General features: G+C 45.6%; 1 protein-coding gene and 1 long non-coding RNA gene across 2 annotated transcripts in view; both read right to left on the minus strand.

The window, feature by feature from the left end:
- LOC118505135 overlaps positions 1-13618 on the minus strand; it is a 144069-nt gene extending 130451 nt beyond the window's left edge. Inside the window, exon 1 of the mRNA XM_036040476.1 lies at positions 13387-13618. The gene's annotated coding sequence lies outside the window, so the exon portion shown is untranslated. The remainder of the gene's footprint in view (positions 1-13386) is intronic.
- A 97-nt stretch (positions 13619-13715) lies between these two features.
- LOC118505136 lies at positions 13716-16247 on the minus strand. The gene is made up of 2 exons (XR_004905388.1): positions 15970-16247; positions 13716-14048 (listed from the first exon to the last, which is right to left on the minus strand). It is a non-coding gene; the product is annotated as an uncharacterized LOC118505136 (long non-coding RNA).
- Positions 16248-19523: the final 3276 nt, after the last annotated feature.

Here is a 19523-nt window from a genome sequence, read left to right on the forward strand (position 1 = left end):
TACGCTATGTCCTGTCGCTAGAAAGTCGTGGCCAGACAGGAGAAAGCAGCCTGCTTCGATCGCTTCGACCGATGATTGAGAAGTTTGTATTGGTGTAGTTGCTTGGGACGGGGGCTTGAGTGTAGTGAACTGGTTCCCTTTTGTTGTACTGTGGCCGGTCCGTGTTGCCATGGAAGCGATGTACGTGGCACAACCACAGCCCCGTACACGCTTGATGGGCGCCCGTTCTTCGGGACATGCTGTCGCCACATGCAATCTACCCCCGGTTTCCCCACAACGCCATACCTCTTCCAATGGGTGGACTAATGTTACGTAAATAAAAACCTAGTTCCATCGAAAAAAAAAACAAGAACGCCATTGTGTTGACGAAAGGTTCCGAAAGTTGAATAATCCCTTTGGAACAAAGCCAAAAGCATGCATTAGAAATGATAAAGAATAAACCGTTTGGGGGAAAAGAGTTTCCCTTTAATGAGCGCTTTTCTGTATATGTAAGTGTGGAAAGCGCATAAACTGCACCTCATCCTACGGGTAAAGGATGTTTTCCTCTGTTACATATTATCTACCCTGCTTTTATCTCCTTCTCATATAGCCGCCGTCTAGTGCTTTCTTTTGGTGTTTCATTTAAAGACAAGTCGAATCGTACCGAAGAAAATTCCGTTCCAAAATGGCCGGACTCGATAAAAAAAATCGAACGAAACCCAAACCAAAAATAACAAAAGCTTCACATTCCAACGCAATCGGAAAACGCGTTTGGAAATTTACCATTCCGTACCACCCACCCGAAGGTAAAAGGTTAGTCTGGCGAAAGGTAAGCATGATTCTTGCTTCCCAATATCTTCCCAATCGCTGCGCCAAAGTTCGTGCAGGAATTCGAACCACCAGCACAATGCGCTTCCTATCCGTTTGCTACAGTTTCCCAAGAAAATGGTACCCACGACCGAACGTCCGGTTCGTGGCTATCTGTGTGGCTGTGGGTTAAATTTTTCCTTACTCGCTTTTCTTTATCGGCAACAGATTTGCTTCCTTACAGCTTTCCAACCCCGCGAGGAAAACATTCCGGCGGCTCTGCTTGTTATCCCTTTTTTTTCTTCTTCGTTTGGTTGGCATTGGAGTAGCGGTTGGGCCAGCGCAGGGAACATTTTTGGTTCCCAATTATTTTCGATGAAATATCAGATAACCATTTGGTGGTGGATATGGAACCCTTAAACGGACCATTGGACAACTTGCCTCTAATGGTATCGATTCGCTAGAAATCGGTCCGGGAATCGATTCGGAGCGCTCGGTTGCTGTATGCTTTGGACCTCATAATGGTTAGATGATATTTTTCCAGTTCGATACAGCGCGTTCAAGTCTATTTCTGGTAGAAGCTTCTTGCTTGAGTTTTGTTTTTTAGGGTGTGGAGAAAGTGAAAGTATCGTTAACAATACCGAACTCGGAGCTGGAGCTTGGTATGAAGTTGGCTTAGCGGGGATTGCATCCTACAAAAGGATTAAATTACACGATTGAACAGAAGATCAGCAATTTTTTTGGTAATTTGTTACGCAAGAAACGTCTTCCGAAATGGGATCCATTACAGCTTAGGATGAGTTTCCGAATTTAATTCCTTTTCCTAGAATTGCGTTCTTTATTTAATCTCTGCTCTCTCCCGATGGCTATTAACCGCTGCTTCTTTTAATGGCAATAAAGAACGCTTTTTGGGAGATTATTTAATATCATCAAATTATTTTACCATCAACTTCGACCACAAATATGGACATAATGGTGCTGTAATAAAAGCACCCGTGCAAGCTACCGACCAAACCCCAGCAGCAGGCTCCGGTCCGTAATGTCAACCGACTGTCAATAAATATTGTTTCATAACAAGAGTAATTGCGCACTGGCAATAGCATTCATCGTTGGAACATTGCAGCGGCAAAACTGATCAAATACGTCCGACACACAGGCAGACGGACCGATCTGCTTTCTGCCTGCGCTCGACTGTGACTATCTACGGACCACTCCTACGCGGTTTACATTTGATAGAAGAAGAAACACACCGTGGCCTGTTTTATTGTGGAGCAAATGTAGCAGAATGCAGAACGATGCCCACGTGCCCTGGTGTTGTTTGATGCCCACCCGATTTCCCTCCACCAAGGCTAGGTTGGACGGTTGCAAACGAAAATGGTGACATACAGACGGCTCCGAACGAGCTCGCACAGCAATCAAAGTCAAGCGATTCCTGGTTGGAAAATTCATCCATACAGCTCGATCTTGGACGAGCTCCACAATCACGTTGCCAAACGTCGGAGCAAGAGTTTACTTTTACATTGTTTTCGAATAGGTTTTCCGACCGGATCGTACATCACCCCAAAACCCTTTGCTGGTCGGGTTTTTTATACCCTTCTATTTGCCTATTAGATTTCCTAAAGTGTTGTGTTGCGTTAGCCGCCATTCTTCCCACACTAAACGTTTGCCATTTTAAAAATCAGCGCTCGTACGGCGAAACGAGCGACACCGCAAGTGCGTACCTTTGTTGGTACCCGGTTGCCGGAAATGTCCGGAGCTGACGAGGTAGCACTGCAGTGAACGTAACGGGCGCAAATATGCAGCTGCGATCCCATCTAAGGGCGGCGTGTACGACCGCATGTGGGATGAAAGGGAAATATTAATGCACAGTTTGCAAAACCAAGGTCGGCCCAGATGACGACCACGGCGACAACTACGAGATACAGCTGCGGTGTTTGGCTGAATGTTCTAGCCTGGGCACTTAATCCACCGGGGCAATTTGTCTCAGGAATGCTTTTATGTCTATAACACCTATTAAACGATTACTTACAGGCCCATCGCCATTGCCCTCAAACCTTGGTACCTTGATGACCTTTAACTTCATCAAAACTTCGCACTTCTCCCCCCGCAGTTAACTTAACATACCCGGTCGTTAATTTCAAACATTGTTTCAAGGATCGGTTTCTTGCTCCAGTTCCCTTTCTTATGGTCTGGTGGTCGAAAGTAATGGTCTAATTTCTGCCCATTTCGTCTTAAGATTAAATTGTGAGCATAAAATCTCACGTGCGAAACACACCGAACAGCCAAACGCAAGTGCGCAAGGCAAGAAAACTTTTTCCACCCCAAAGGCCCAGAATTGGTCAGCAGTTGTGCTGTTGTGCCCAACCGTCAGGTTAAAAGATGTCACGCTGGCGACAGTAGTCCGCGACATTCGACCTTCCGAACCGACCACCAACGGTAGCAATTGGCTCCGGCAGTCCCACTGACACGGGCACGCCAACCTAAGCCACACGGTCACCTCTGCACCTCCCGGGAGAATAATCATTCTGGCGTAACATCATTTATTTATTAGTTGTTTCGAATTTATGGAGTCCCATTTCGGCATGCAGCGTCCAGTTTCGCCCCAACGCTGTCGGTCGCGCTTTTTTCGCTTCGTTCGTCATCATCGTCATCGGCCAACGTCGGTCCGATGTCCCAGGGTTTGGAGTCGTAAAACAAAAATACTGGCTACCGCCAGACCAGTAACGATGCCACAGCACGGAAAATGAATTTTTCCGCTGCCCAGCTCGTGGCTCGTGGGTTAGCCGAATGTCCCGGAGGAGTTGGTCAAGTTTTGTTCGTTTTTTTTTTTTGCTGGACAGTGCCACCGCAAACACTGGCGTGGTAAAGTTTACCACAAGATGGCTGTGTCTGATACATTGAAGCTGCTGCAGTGTTGTTGTCCAATAGGAATTATTTAAATTTTGGATAAAAATAAATTTCTTATTCGCTATTGAGTAATAAGCAAATAAATAATAAAACACTAAAATCTAATAAAGAACTCTAAACGAAATCGACATAATTGCTTGCCGAAATCAACTTAACAATTAATGAGCAAACAATGAACAAACGCTTGCACGCGTGCAAAAATCCCTTTGTTTCGTACTGATCGTCCTCCACCCCGAGGGTAACAACTACACACAAAAAAACCTTTCCACGGCACATAAACTACCCCTAATCGGATACCACGAACCGTATCACTACCGTCTCCCATGCCACCGAGAAGGGTCTCCCATGCTCGGGTGTATCAAAATCCAATATTCCTAATTTCCTTTCGCTAGTTTTCCCCCGCTCGAGTCGCGCGTATGGCGTGCTGGCGCAGGAAACTGGAACGGTAATCGAATTTTCATTATCGACCCGAAAGTTAGGCACATCACGAGAGCGGGAAAATTGATTGAGCAACAACATGTCGATCCCGAAGGGTGGGCCGTTCTCTTGGGGCCGGTAGGACGAGTGATGAAAGGACGCCAACCATTAAGCGTGTACAAGCGAGCTTAGCATATTGGTTGGTTGCCTTCAGGTTGGTGGTAGTTTCATTTTGAAGCTCTAGGTAATGATCGAAATAGTTAAGACATGAGGAGAATTTAAATAGACAATACTTTATAAAATTATTGAAAGTTAACTTCATTGCCCTATATTTTATTAATTTAAAAGTAACAATAAAAAAACACTTCAAAAAGTTGAAGAAGAGAAATCCGAAATGAAAGTGAACAAAAAACTATATCACCAACTCTGAAACATGTCCACCGTAATTAGCTCACAAACACCAATATGCTCCAGTTTGAACAATCAAAACTGGCACTGGCCGGAAAAGTCACCATTCGAAAAGCAGCGACCTTTGACGACGGCTTGTCTCCTCCGGTGAGCGGATGTTTCAAGGATACGCTCAATCAGTATCGTGTTACGCGAACCTCCATTCCACATCGACCAGCGGCAATTGAAGAGACAAACAAAGTCCTTCTCCCCGCCCAATCTCCTTCTCTGTCGCCCTATTGTCGCCTCGGTGAGGTTGATGCTGGCGGGCAGTGACGATACGGTGGTAACCTTATCCCGAGCACTTCGTGTACGTGTATCATGTTATTCGGGTGTTAGCTTTCTTCCTCGCTCTCGGAATTCTCGCCGCTCCCGTCACCCACACTCTCATCCGACTCACTTTCCATTCCGGTAGACTTCCGGTTCGGCTTCGGCAATGACTATTTGCCTTGCCTTGAAGGGTGCTTTAAACGAGAATCCACGGCTCGAAACCAACCAATGTTCAAACCCCAATTGGTAAAGTGAAAGAAGAACAAGTACTTGGAGTGTTTTCAAGAGTTTTTCTTCACCTTTTTTCTCTTGGCAGTGCTTTCGCTGGTTCGCAAAATCACAACCCCCGGGCAAACTAGTTGGTGGACCAACCAAAAATTTGTCATCGTCGCGACAGTCCGGTAGCATAGTTGCGTACCGTCTTAATTGCGACCAGTTTATCATCCGCTCTGCAAATCGCGACAATCCGGTTGACAATATTGATCATCCGGTGCAGAATCGTTGAAGCGGTGGGCCAGATAAGAGCAGCAGTCGCTCTCCAGAACCACAGACCTAAAGCCAAACACAGAAAGAAGAGAAGCCAATTGACTCAAGTTGCTGCTTTCACTGTAGCATTGTAGGCCATGGTTCGGCAGTCTAGCCTGGTCGTGCGAAACGACCCAGGAACAAGTTGCCCAGTTGCAGTAAAGTGCGGCACTAGACAGCATTGCAGCTGTACTTGCCTGCGACGCTCGAAAGATCTAGGCAAGAAACGTATTGACCGATTTCGCTTCGAACCGATTGAATGTTTTTCCTTTCATTCTCTCGTCCTTAGCTCTCGTCCTCACTAGGATATCCTTTGGAGCTTCCTAAAGAGGAGATTGAATCACAAAGGAATACAAAAAAATCAATTCAGCACAGCTCAACCGAACGCTGGATGCATCGACAAAAACCGGAACCAAAAAATCTGTCCCAACTTCTCCGCGTGGTGAGAATCTTGCAGCAGCAACAAAAAAAGGACGAAAAGCGAATGAAATTGAATGCAATTTAGACTCAGCAAATTCTTGGTCTGACACTGGACAGGCCATGCCGAGCCCCCGGGCAAAGTCGAAGCCCACCACCAGCAAACTTGTGTGACATTATCGAACAATTTGCAGAACACCATCTCGATACGGTGTCTACGACGGCACGGTGATAGAACTGTAGGATTTAATGAGGTTTTCTGGTGGGGTCTTTTTTGTTTCAACTGTGTGCCGTAGGTTTTTTGTTGTTACGTAGTTCATTTTTGTCCCGCAAATTGCCTTGCCAGCGGGACGAGATTATGCTGCGACAGATTTATACGGCGATAAGTTTTTCCTTAGCTCAGAGTTATTTTATCCGAGTTTTTCGTTTTGCGGTGACCGACAGGAAGAAGGTTGAAGTTGCGTCCGTTGGCCACAGGATGACATCGAATTATGTGCTAATATTTGATCATTGTTTTCGATCCAGGGCATTAGTTCGGCAAACTTGACTTAGGGAAAAGTTGAGCCTGACGTGTTTGACCACGAAGCAGAGATGAATATCTTTTCCATCCCAGTTGATGTTATTAATTTGGATCGTTTTGTGAACGTGAACGATGGCTTTAATATTTTAGTTTATCTAGCTGTAGAAATAATGATAAACCTCAAACCTGGATCACAAAAGCACCTCGATAAGGTCGTAACCTTTTTGTCGTGTTTTTGTCGCTGCGCCCTCCTTAACAGCAAGGACCTTAGATACCTTCAACAACGTACCAAGCTGCCAAGCTGTTTTGGCACATCGTAAAAATAAGGGTGAGAAGTGTTAAAGAGGTTGTGTCAAACAACACGCCCGACCGACCCATTCCGCCGCACCACGTTCGATAAGGGTTGTTCAATCCGGCCCAACAGCACTCACACACACAAAAAACGAGCCCACAGAACCACCGACAAAGGACGACACTTCACGTCCATTCAAAATATTGCCTCTTTTTGCAACTCCACGCCGTACCGTAGCTATCGTTATTCTGGCCGGGGTTCTGTGCTGGTGTTCGGGAGGCTCTTAAGCGCGTACCGCACCGCAAACCCAGCTTTCTACTTCTTCACCTAACGAACCCGGTCCACACAGGAACACAGGATTGCTTCAGTTTTGTTTATCGGCAACGTTTCCAACTTGGGGTAATGTTGTTGATTATGGTATTTGCGCTCTATTTTCATCCCTTGCCGAATGGGAAAGGTTTCCTTTAGAAGCTAATGCTTGCCTATGTTTTACCTCCATCCATACATTACGCTGGCCCACACAGACATTGGCTTTGATCGACCAACATAACCTTAAATAAATCACAGAGTAATAACGACAGCCAGTCTGGAGCATGGAGCGAGTAACAGACGCTGCCTAAAGTTACATCGAGAAGCATCGGGTGTTGGCATAAAATATTGGCACAAAAGTTTTATCAATAAACGCACGACCGAAAGGCGCCATCATATCATGTCGTTCGATTCAACAAAGTATTCCGAGCCGCACCGAACCGGATCGAATTTCGCAAGCATCCGTTGTTTCGTCCGTACCATGGTGACGGTGCTGAAGTTTGGAGTCCTTATTGCGGGGGAAAAATGGACAAAGTAGAGGTAGCTGCATGTAGGTAGCATAAAAATAAGCCATAGCTTCGTTCATGTTTGTCATCCTGAAGCCTTACAGTTGGCAACCGAAGATGAGAAAAAATGAATATCATAGTGGAAGTGCTATGGAAGTTCAACTTTTTAAAGCTAAAATTACACAAATGTTTTATGGATTGAAATACGAGACGTCAATCAAGCTACTATATTTCCATCATTTGTGTAGTTAACAGTCAATCCAGGAAGAAATATTCTGACAACAACTTTAACTTCAAACATCCAACAACGCACTATTGAGCCCTCAGCAAAATGTCATTCAAACAATTGTAATCATTTCTCCAGAATGGAAACTTCACATTATGTACAACAATAGGCGCTCCAGAAAATATTATTATACCTAGATTCCAGAGAAAATATCTTGCAAAACTCATGGAAAAGTCAGCGAAACTTGCACACTCGGAGACTTCCGTTCGGTTGGAACGTGTTTTTGCTCCAGACGGTTTGGCCATCTATTCTGGTTCATCACAACGTGCCAGCAATCCGAATAGCCACGGAATGGTTACGAAATGTCTCACGGTTTGCCGTGCTTCTAGCACCAATGAGGCGTGCTTGGAAAAAAAAAAGTTATGCCAAGGTGCATAAATACTTGGGCCGTAAAAATAACACACCGCTACCGTGTGTTGCCCCTGTGTTGGTGGTGAGTTTGTTTAAGTTTAACGTTATTTTATTTGAAGTCATGTTTCCGGTGGATTGTTTTCGGAACTGGTGTGAGGTTGAAACTGACACGCTTCACTAGAAACTATAGCATGAAGGGCAACTTGATGTTCGTTTCGTTACATGATCGATGAAATTGCTATAAAACTTTATAGTTAATGTGTCATCGGAACATTCCTAGATTGAGAAGTCAGATACGCCTCTTAGACCTGATGAGAGTACGTAAAAATGCTTCTTTCTACGAAATATTGCTGACTGCATAAGAATGCAATTGAATGATAAAATTCTCCTCAGATATTCCTCATACTTACGAACACAAGCATTCGACAAAAAATTCCAATTTTAAATGCTATAATTTAATTATTAAATGCTAAGCGAAATTTCCCATTTTCGATTCGCCGCCGCCAATAGAAACGAAACCACCCAAGCACCGCACTTAAGTAACTAAATTTGAAAACAAACATTGCCTTTCACAGCGTTCGAATTTGGCCTCACAACAAACCCACAACCTCCGCCAATGACGAACCCGAAGCGGCATCGCCGACAAAAACTCAAAGTAACACATTCCGTCAAACAAGTCAAACTGTTCTGTTGCCTCAGAAGTATCAGCGCACGGCTCGGCCGTACAGTGCCGTACAGTTACGCATCGGCAGCGGAAAACATTGGCCAGCCATCATCATTCTCCACGCCCGTACAGGAGATGGTTTGTTCTAGCGAAAATGTGTTTTTAATCAACGTTGGGCGAAACAACCGCAGCAGCAAAAAAAAGCTCATTTCTTTTACATGACACGTGAAAAGAATAGGTTTGTAATGTGCTATGTGTGTGCTTGTATTTGTGTGTTTGTGTGCCGTGTATTTTGAAGATCGTACTTTGCAAGAAGTACCGTGCAGCGCGAGAGAGAGAGAGAGAGAGAGCAAAAAGAAGCTAATTGTAGAATTGTTTCCAGCATGATTGCGATGATTAACATTAATTAAGTGTTGCGGTGGTGTGGCCCTGGCGAGCGGAGTTACGTTACTCGCCGGTTCTTTGGGTGGTTTTGGTATGCATTATTTTTTGTTCTTACAACGAGAGAACCCAAAGAAATAACCAAAGGAGAAGCGTGAAGAAATAAGACATCTTGGGGGATAATGTGTATGCGAGCATGTTGCTCTGTTCCGCCATCTGTCGGTATGATCGTACGGTACAAACTCTCGCTCTCCCGTCAGTACCGAAAGCCCTTCACCATGCATTCGCCTCACAAACACATCTCGGCCGCTGAATCGTTGGGTCACTCACCCAACTGGTGTAAGAGTCTATCCAACCAGCAGCGGCCCGGTGTAAGAACAAACGATGCGCTTTATGCGTTTGGGGGTGTTTTGGATCATAAAACCTCGCTCCAATAATGAGGCGCCTTATGGACTCGCGTAGCAACAACAATGAGCTTATAATCAAGCAATGACAGTGTCACCGTTAGTGCTCATTAGTCAAACATCTTGAAAATATTAAATCCAACAACAGCAATTGTAGCGCACCACGTGTTGCTTGAGGCTTCCTTTCATCAATAAACCATCATCACGTTTCAGTCGCAACCAAGCACCAAGCTCGACCAAGCGAAATAAATCAAGATCGAGAACAACCCCACCAGTCGACTGTCTGCGGCTCCTTGTGCATGATAATGAACATCCACTGCATTGCGAAGCTGTTTCCGCAAAGTGTTGTGTACGAATTGCGGATGTACGATGATAAATCACCCACATTCAATCACACAACGATTGCAATCACAGACACACAGACACACATGCACACTTGGTCACATTCCGATCGAAACCACATCAATCGGTGCTGAAGGTACCGAAGGGGTGTGTGCCGTTAGGTGTTTGCTGGTCCGTAAATGATTGCAAGAAAAGCTCGACACTACTGTACGCCCGGCTGGCTGAGCCTTCAACATTTTCTGATCCGTTGAGCCGGAAAATAGTCGAATTGTTGAAGCCAACGATGAAGAAGTGAAATTAAACTCATTGCACCAACCAATTTAGCGTTAGCGGCACGTTTCGTAAGTGTGGCTGGCTTGTTTTATCACATCATCTTGGTGGAATCGCTTGACGAAGTCTACAGTTAAATACTTGTTTTAGAACGACACCTGTAAACAAGGAGGATTGCCTTGATCATCATGCTTCCTTTATATGAACAGTAACATTCAAGGGAACGCAATCGCTACAACACATTTCCTGTACCACAGATGGCGACGCTTGGATCGTACATTCCAGTCCAGTGATTGATGCAAAAGCTCAACAGGCAAACGCACGGAAAGCATAAATCTTCGCCAAGTATCGAAGGGTTACAACCTGCATGATCATGACTGTTTGTCAATTCCTCAACAGCTGTTGCATTAGTTCGCGAAGAAATAATGTCCCGCATCGGCTATTTACCGGTCAGCAGTAGAATAAATTAGTCGGCAAAATGTCGGGGTTTTACCACCCATTTGCAGTGCGGTCAGTCGCTTACTAATGCATCTTGAAACACGTGCATTCTACACGAACTCTAATGTCTCCGATGTTGTGACAGTCTACTCTCAGCTATTTACTCCTGAAAGTATGCAATACGTATTGAGCGAGTTGAAGACTTCTCAAGGACATTATACTTCCATCCACAGCAAATCCTAATGTTGTTTGATACTTGGGCTAGAGTTAATTTTGGAAATCTAATTTTCTCGATAAAATACTCCAACAAGCATTTAAGCTTCCCCAGAACGGTATCCACATTGCGTTTTCTAACCTTCGAGATGACTCACGCCATCCAATCACACGCTCATTAGGAAGATAATTTTATGACTGTGAGTTCTTACGCTCAAACCCCGCTCGGGTACTCGGGTCGCGCTGCTCTGTACCGCACCGAGAAGCTTGTGACGATGCGGGTTGAATGTCTAACGAAGGAACGTGCTCGACCGGCTTTTAGCTGATTTTAAGTAAATTAATCTTCATGCAGGCCTTCCACACAGCTGGGGCAGCTGCGTATGCGAAAGATGCTTCGTACCTAAGGAATGATAAAACAATTTGTTCACCCATCAAATCCACTTTAGCCCGGAGCGTTCAAGGCTGACGGGTGGTGTATGTTGGAGATCAAACAACGAACAACGCAAGTTCTAAATACTAATCCGCGATCAAGGTGAAGCGTTTTCGATCCGACCCAAGCCCGCTTCTAAACAGCTTCTGAGTGGCAAAGATCACCGATCTTCACCCACACTTATAACATGCATTGTTTCGCATAATTGCAACGTTGGCACGGGAATAATGCACAACTACTGCAACAGAAGAAGCTGCACCTGCAAGTTGTGTAAGGTTTTGTGCTTTAGAAGTGCGAATGATGCGAGTCTAATGGAATTCTCTGCCACAAGCTGATCATACACGGCGAGCCTACGAACGAACGAACGAACACCCGCTCCATGATCTTGATCTCGTTTTACGTGGTAATAACTGGAGAGTAACAAAACCCTCACACACATTTTTCTTTATCTTGACGTATAACAGTGTAACTCCCTTTTAGAACATTGTTTCAGCGGTGCTCCATCTCCATTCTAAGCACGTCGATTAGACGCGCCAAGATCCGAGATTTAAGATCGTTCCCACAATCATCGGTTGTTGATTATTAATTATCCGAGATGAAAATTGGCGCAAACCGGGTGGTTGAGGCACACGTCGAAGTTTGCTGGCAGACCTTCAGAGCACGGAGTCTGGTGCACGATAACACTAGGGAGACTGTATGTGGGTGCTGTGTCTGGGATGGAGGGCTGGCTAATCTGGCGAAGGCTTCACAGTGTACGACCAGTACGCCGCTACGCTGATGGTGGTCAGCGATTTGCATTTGCTGAGCATCGAAGTCGGCGAAGGCTCTCTCCGACCACGACCTACATCGAGTCGAGTCGAGCGCCCGCGTGGCTCGATGGCCGTGAAATTGAACAGGTGAGCGTGTAACGATGGGCCACTATCACTAATGTGCATTCGGCGCGTTATTAAGGGCGACGTGCCAGAACTGCCGGTAACGGGTGGGGAAACATAAGAGCGCTGAGACGGCAACAAATGTTGCTCAACGTTTGCCTGCATTACGCGTATCGAGTCGAGTAATCTAATTTCATTAATTGCCAGTATCAACGAATGGACTCCCCGAGCGTTTCCTTCCCGTCGATGGGAAAATGTGTAGCGTCCTAGCATTGTCCGGATGATATAATCGCATTCCACATACACCTCTAATTCGATAGTGCTTAAAATAAACATCTCTCATGATTGAATTGTCTCACAATAAAACAAGCGCAGAGATAAGCTTTTTCAAAGAATTCTGTAGCTACTAATTTGGACTCAAAATTGAATGGCACTATGTCTATATGTTCCAGATAGAGCTTTGTTAGCAATATATTCGTTTATTGCCAACAGGTCGTACATCATATAAACAATTTACTACACCATTAAAAATTATTTGCTTTCTCCACAAACCTGCTGAGCTGCCGAGTGAGGAATGGCTCAGGGTAAAACCACTTTCATTGGTGCAAATAAATTCACAAACGATTTAATTATGACACCCCAACAATTTTAGCAAAACTTCAATCAGCTCACCATCCCACCCAGGTGACCCTTCATGTGCCATCCTCACCACTGACACCACTGACTGGGGAACAATTAGAAAAATAAATGAAACGAGGCAAAACACCAACCCCCACCCATCTAGAACCAATAATTGATCGTCCTCTCGCGATTCGATAACTGTCGTGAAACCGGTGCAAATGACGAACCAACGCATTTGCAATTATTTTCCAGCAGCACCAGCAGAAATGTAGGTAATTATTTTCACTTAAACCATTCACGGGTGTCAACGGCACATCGGTAGCGGTTTTGGTGCAAACAAACAATATCGAGCTCATTATCACTTCCCGTTTTCGCCCACAACCCGACAGTAATCAATTCCGGTGGGAGCTTCAGTACCCATCAAAAGCATGCTCGCAGCTCGACAAAATTTTAAATTGCTTTGAACTGAGCAAACGGACCGTTGTTGATTCATCGGTTTTGCGTGCGAGATTTAGATTGATTCACCTGTACATATTCGAGCACACGGTTGGAGGGACATTATTGCAATATAGGCAGATATTTCTGCCTCTGTGGCACGATGATTTGTTTGATCAAATTGAGACCAAAGAAAAAATTCGGTTGCTAATCCTCGTTGTAGCAATTATGGCTACGATAAATAACCCCAGCGAAAACCGTTTCCCAGCGACTCGATTCTCACCAAAATTGGGCTGCTGCTCGGCTAGATGATACAATCCACCAACGTTATAGTTGGGATCTACAAACTGCTGCTGCTGCTGCTGATGAAAGTAAAACTGGGGATGTTGCTGCTGCTGCGGCTGCTGCTGCTGCTGCTGCTGATGGAATTGTATGAAGTCCCCAATTTTGAACCGTTGCTCCGTTACTGCACTGTACGGAAATACGTTTGGGTCTCGATTGGCAATGGTGTCACCTTAACGTAGTAAAACTCGAACGATCACTCGTAATTGCTCGTAGTAACGGGAAACCTTGCGATCGTTTTTTTTTTTCTTCTATGCTTTTCTTCTCTTATTTGCTTTTTAAGCTTTAAAAACACTGTTTTTCTTTGTATCAAAATTATTTGGTTTTCGCTTTGTAATTTGAACTTATCTCCGATGCAACTTTTTTTGGATAGAAACTAAGTTTTTATCGCTTACTTTTCTTTCGTTAATCAATTATTAAAACCAAGTAACGACACAATCACAAAACATTTCACTCCACACACTTGTTAACGAAACTTGTTATCATGCTTTGAGCTTCACCACAACGCAAGCTGCACACTTGAAATCGATTTCAATGTTTAACTTTTTTCCTCTAATTTTTGCCTTTTTTGTGATTGTTGCTAAAGCATTACTGGACAAACCCCTGCGAAACAGACCACACGGTTAGTTGGAACGTGAGCAAAATAGAATATGCTTCCCAGGAAAATGGTAAACTTCCTGCGGAAACACTTAACACATTGCCACAGGTATAGAATCCATTCAGGCACCACACGATATCACTAGGCACGGTATGATTGCAACGTTTTAGCAACTTGACGAACAGCCACAACGGCGACAACGACAGCAACCACGCAACGATCGGTTCGATGGAAAATGTTACCCCCTATGTTGGTTCTTGAGCTCAATGGAAAACTCGTTTCTAAGCTATATGGGAGTCTGTCTTGTTAAGGCCAGAACGATCGGAGAGTAATTAAGGAGTGAGAAGGCTTTAGTTTAGTTGTAAACCAAAAATATTTGATAAGCTGCCTTGTTCTTCAGGTTAGTTCTTCAGGTTCTCAAAAAAAAAGTCTTCTCATGAAATAACATCTTCACCTTCTAACTCCCATAGATATGAACAAAGGCACTAGTCCGCTGCTTGAATTTACACCCCAAAACATTTCCATTTTTCCCACACTGATTCCCCAGAAAAAAAAGAAAGAGTTCCCCACCAACAAACAAACAGCAGACTTGGCTATTTTTCTACCCTTTCGTTGCATTTTCTGCCTCACCTTGCGAGCGTTTGTGGTTTTCTGCAAAGCTCGGCAGAACAGCACCTGGCACGAGAATGGTTGAAAGAAGTGCACCAAAAAAATAAAGGGAAAAATCCTACCACAACCCATTCACTGTGGGTCAGCTGTGTGCGGAACGCGCTTTTCTTCCGACTCTTTTGCCCCAAAAAACGGAAAGTCCATTTTCTTGCTGACTCTTGGTCTGCACCCTTGAGGTGTTGGTTTTGGGGCGTCCATTTTGGTGACTTTATTGGCGCAGTTTTTTGGGACCGTTTTGGGCTTTACGCTAGCTGCCTAACCGCGTTTGTCGGGATTGTGGTTTAAATAAGGTGGCGTAACGAGGTATCAGCGTAATTGAGGTTACTTTCAACGAGAATTTCATCATACGGGGTTTATTTTCCAAATAATAGTCTCTATGGCCATGAACAATTCTACAAATCAAAATAGACTTGATTTGTTTTGAAATACGCATGAGCTTTTTCGTAAATTGGAGTCAAACTCGACTCTTAGCCCTAGAGTTTCTTTAACAAAAATCACTAAAAAAGTCAAAAATAAATATCAGAAAAAAACCTATCAACATACTCTTCCACGCTCAGAAATCGAATCTGATCGATCGTTGGAGCGATTGATGGACCAAAATTAAGCACGGTATTAAGCTCGGCAGTGACTTTTCCAGAATCGTGGCGTTCGGACCACCGTCACCGGCACCAAAGCACCGTCAATTGCACGACAAATTGCCCGTACGACCTTCGCGGAAGCTTCGATCTGAAACTGAATCGATATCCGCCCGAATCGACGAGCGGGTGCTGCGTGCCACGCGGAATTTGCGCACCCCGCGCACCCACTCGCCCGCTGTAGGGTCGATCTAACGCTAACCACCCACAGAACCACCGGATCACATTTTGTTTTGTTTCAAACACACACAAAAAAAGAAGTAGTGCGACACGGCACAACGGTGTGTGCGGTTGGGGTTTGTTGAATTGCAACTCGAATCGTGGGTGTTGCTGGCGCTGTTCGACGTCGTAGTCGTCGTCTTGGGGATGATTATTCCACGTTTCACGAAGCTTCTCCAGCTGAGTGTACACTCGTGTGCGTTTCGATTCTCACAGTAAGCACGGCACGGCACGACTCTAGCACAACTACTACGGGCAGGCCGGTTGCTACCCACTGGATTCCGCACCGAACACGGGCTGTGTTGCAGAACACACGGTTTAATTATTATATTTTTCCTGCCCTTGCTTGCGAACAGGGGGGGGGTGGAGACAGGAAATCAACAACAACAACAACAACACCAACACTGTATGGAGCCCGTGTGCCTGGCTTGAATGGTTGTGTGCGACGCGGCGCGAAACTAACGTGAACGGGTACGGTGACACACGTGCGGGGATGACGGTGACGATGACGGGAGGGTTGGCTTTGGTAGAGAGTGTGTGACACGACACGAACGGCGACGGAGTGTGACGACGATGCTAAAACAGCTTTGCCTTCTCATTCGGTGCGATTTTCCCGACTGCTAACAGTAAACTGAGACCGCGTCGACAACAGCCGTTCGCAGTTTGTGTTGCTTCGGTTGGCTTGGGAGTGTTGGAGCAAATGTACGCTGCGTAAGGCGGAGCGAACCGAGAGCGAACCGCGAGAGCAATCGGAATGAACACAACGGCACGACGAGAAACAATCCAAAAGAACGATTCCGAAGCGCGCACCGTTTTCCAGCTTCGCTCTACCATTCGTTCGACTCCTACGCCAGCTGGCTGCCGCCAACGTGAGCGAACGTGAGCAAATGCGTGAGAGGCATCCGAGCGTTTAGAATGAATGAGAATTCGTGGGAATAGGGGCACGATCGGTCGCTCGCAAATCGGTCGGAAAAACGGGGAAAACATAGCAAAAATGAATCTACTTTATGTTGCCCAGAGAAACCATTTTGTTCAGTGTTTTGGAACATTTGTTAGGGTCTTTTTAAAATTATTAGCAGAATTCACCATAACGCTATACTAAAGTTAGTTATTGAACTATAAAAATGGCCACTAATGTCACAAGAACTTCAACATGTTTTAATACAACCACCGAAGCAGCGAAATTCATTCCGCAAGTGAACACGGAATGAACTAACGAGAGCTTAACGAATGAACCTCGATTAAATTCAGACATGCCTACGCTGTTCTGAACAATTTCGAAATAACTCATTCCTCAATTTATTTCCAGCGCAAAAATTAAAGCCTAGCACAAGATATCAACAATTATCGTTCGAATGTCACTGCTGCTCTAGATAAAAACTGATGAAAATCGAACGTAGCACATTCGCCTTTGACAACCTGTTTACGAACAGTCCACCGATTCGTCCACCATCCCACCCTGCTAATGGTTTCGTTCTCGCTGCACGACCAAACGCAATCATTTCTCAGCTGTGCAACTACAAACATGATGCAAATTGTGTCCACCGTCAGCGTACCACCTCCAACCATTTGCAACGACTCCGTCCGTCCGTCCGTTCGAGAAATCGTGCCACAACGCGACAGACAAAGTGTCGTACCGCGGTGGTCAGTAGCCGTAGTCAGTACTTTTACCCAAGCCACGAGAACCCGTGTTGGACGCAACGCTCGGTACACCGGCGTTTGACTGATTGCCGACGCCGGGCTCAAGCTAAAGTTTGCCACCACCACGAACTACCTGCACGGTCGGTAACATTTCCCTTGGCACTGATTTTGAATTCAATCGAGTAATTCGATCGCTCGTCAAATGGAGCCCGAACCCGGAGGGGAACGTGCTGGGTGACTGGCAAGCCGCGTGGAGTGAAATTGTAAGGTTTCTCGCTGTCTTGATTCTTGATCGCTTCGTGTTTTCGTGGCCACAATCGAAAAGGGCACCGGTTGAAGATGGGGAGCGTCCGTGAAACTCTTCCAATCGGGCTTACAGAATAGAAAATGGAGCATTGAAAATCGGGTGGAAATACAACGGAAACGCGAGTATAAACGATCATAAACGGAACGAGCTAATAGCTCAGCGCGGTTCAGTTAAGCCAACGTTCGTTTCCTCGCGCCAAATGACGGTGTACGAATTACGAACGAACACAAACCAATAAGACATGTGCTTGCTGTTTGACTTTGTGTTTCAGATATTGGAAGAATTGTGTTTTCTTCTGCCCGTCGTTATAATTATTTTACTACTTTAAATAACAAACAAACACACAAACTCAAAGCTACACAGCAAACCGGCGAGGAGGTTCGTCGCTTAAGCCGGCAATTAAACTCGAAGTCACCCGGTACCGGCAAGCAGATCTACGCGTGAGAATGAGCACGATCGCATTCTCATTCGACCAGTGAGCAGCCGCGGAGCAGAAGCGAACGGAGAACCCGGTGGTGATGTAACACGCGCGTCCCCGACCGTACACCATCTGCTGGTCATCCCTCGCGCACAGTTCCTCCTCAACTTGCCCTTCCAGCCCAGGTATGATTCACCTTCGCAACATGGCGGCGTGAGCATATTGCATCTCACTGCTCAACTACGCAACGAAAAGCGATAAAAAGCGACGGCGCAAGAAAGCGAAGACGAGCACAAAACAAAATACAACCTCTCGCGCGGTCCCTGTTGGGCCCGGCAGACCGTTCTACCGGCAGGTTGTTTTCTTCCGTCTGGCCGGAACGTACGCGCTCGTTGTGCAATGCTGTAAACTGATGACGAAAGAATTGATCGAGCTGCGATGGTGGACACGTGCGTGGAAGGGGGTGTGAGTGAGTGGGCAAAGGCAGCCAGGGCAGGAAGTCACTTTGCTCAGGTGCTTTTTGTGTTTTCCTTCGTACTTCGTACTTGCATCTGACAGCGTGCGTGTTTTTAACGAGCGACCAGCAAAAACCTGCAGAACCAGCAGCTGTGAGTTTCTTGCGCTCAGATCTGGAAGACCAGCTCGTTGTGCGTTCCACGCGGAAGCTAATCGATGTTGCGCTACGGTACAGAGATCGATGAGAACGGGGCAGGTGGATTTTCACACACCCAAGAAGAACGAGTTGGATCGAAAGTGCTGAAGAGCTTCGCGCTGGCTAAGGGATCTGATGTGGACTGATGAAGGACAGAGGTAGAAAATGAAAGTGATAACGCTGAAACGAGTTCTTGCGCTACGCTAGAGAAATTGCTGACAAGAGCCATCTTCAGCAACTAGTTCACATACTTGCTCTCTTGATTTTCTAAAGGATTTGATAGGATCTAAACAAATATCCAACAATAACGTCATCATCAGCGAACAACTTTTGTACACCACAAACCATCCAACATCCTAAAATGTTTCTTCAGCCGTGCTCACCACAGCTCACCAGCGCACCGAAAAGAAAACCAAACGAAGCAACACAGAAACGCTCACACGCTGGGGAAAACTTCCGACAACTTTAATTTGTCCACCAACATATGACAGAAGCCGAACTCCCGGAACACAACACGCCGACCCCTTCTTCCTGGGCGACAGATGCTCCAATGGTTCATGTTATGATTATGACTTTTTCTCCCCTCTCGCTTCACGTTGCAGCCCCTGCACTGGACCTTCCCCCTTGAAGCTCTCGTCGGTTCGGTGGTGACTTCCTGAATGTGTCCTTGCGAGTTTCCATCATTTCACCCCGCGAGCACAACGACATCGGTCCAATTTTTCGACCAATGTCCTTTCGTGCTTCGTGTGTCGTTTCTCTTTCTTTTTTCGGCTGTTTCCCCGGTTCTGTCCCAGACATTCGTTTAACCTAGCGTTGAAACATCAGACCAGAGCATTTGTCTCACCGTCAGCTGGTTGATATTTTGTGTATCTTTTTTTTGTTTCGTTGTTGCTTTTATGTTTTTTTACTGACTGATACGGGCCTCGTTGTCGGAGGGAG

Source organism: Anopheles stephensi, chromosome 2 (genome assembly GCF_013141755.1).
Source record: "Anopheles stephensi strain Indian chromosome 2, UCI_ANSTEP_V1.0, whole genome shotgun sequence".
Classification (NCBI taxonomy): Eukaryota; Metazoa; Arthropoda; class Insecta; order Diptera; family Culicidae; genus Anopheles; species Anopheles stephensi.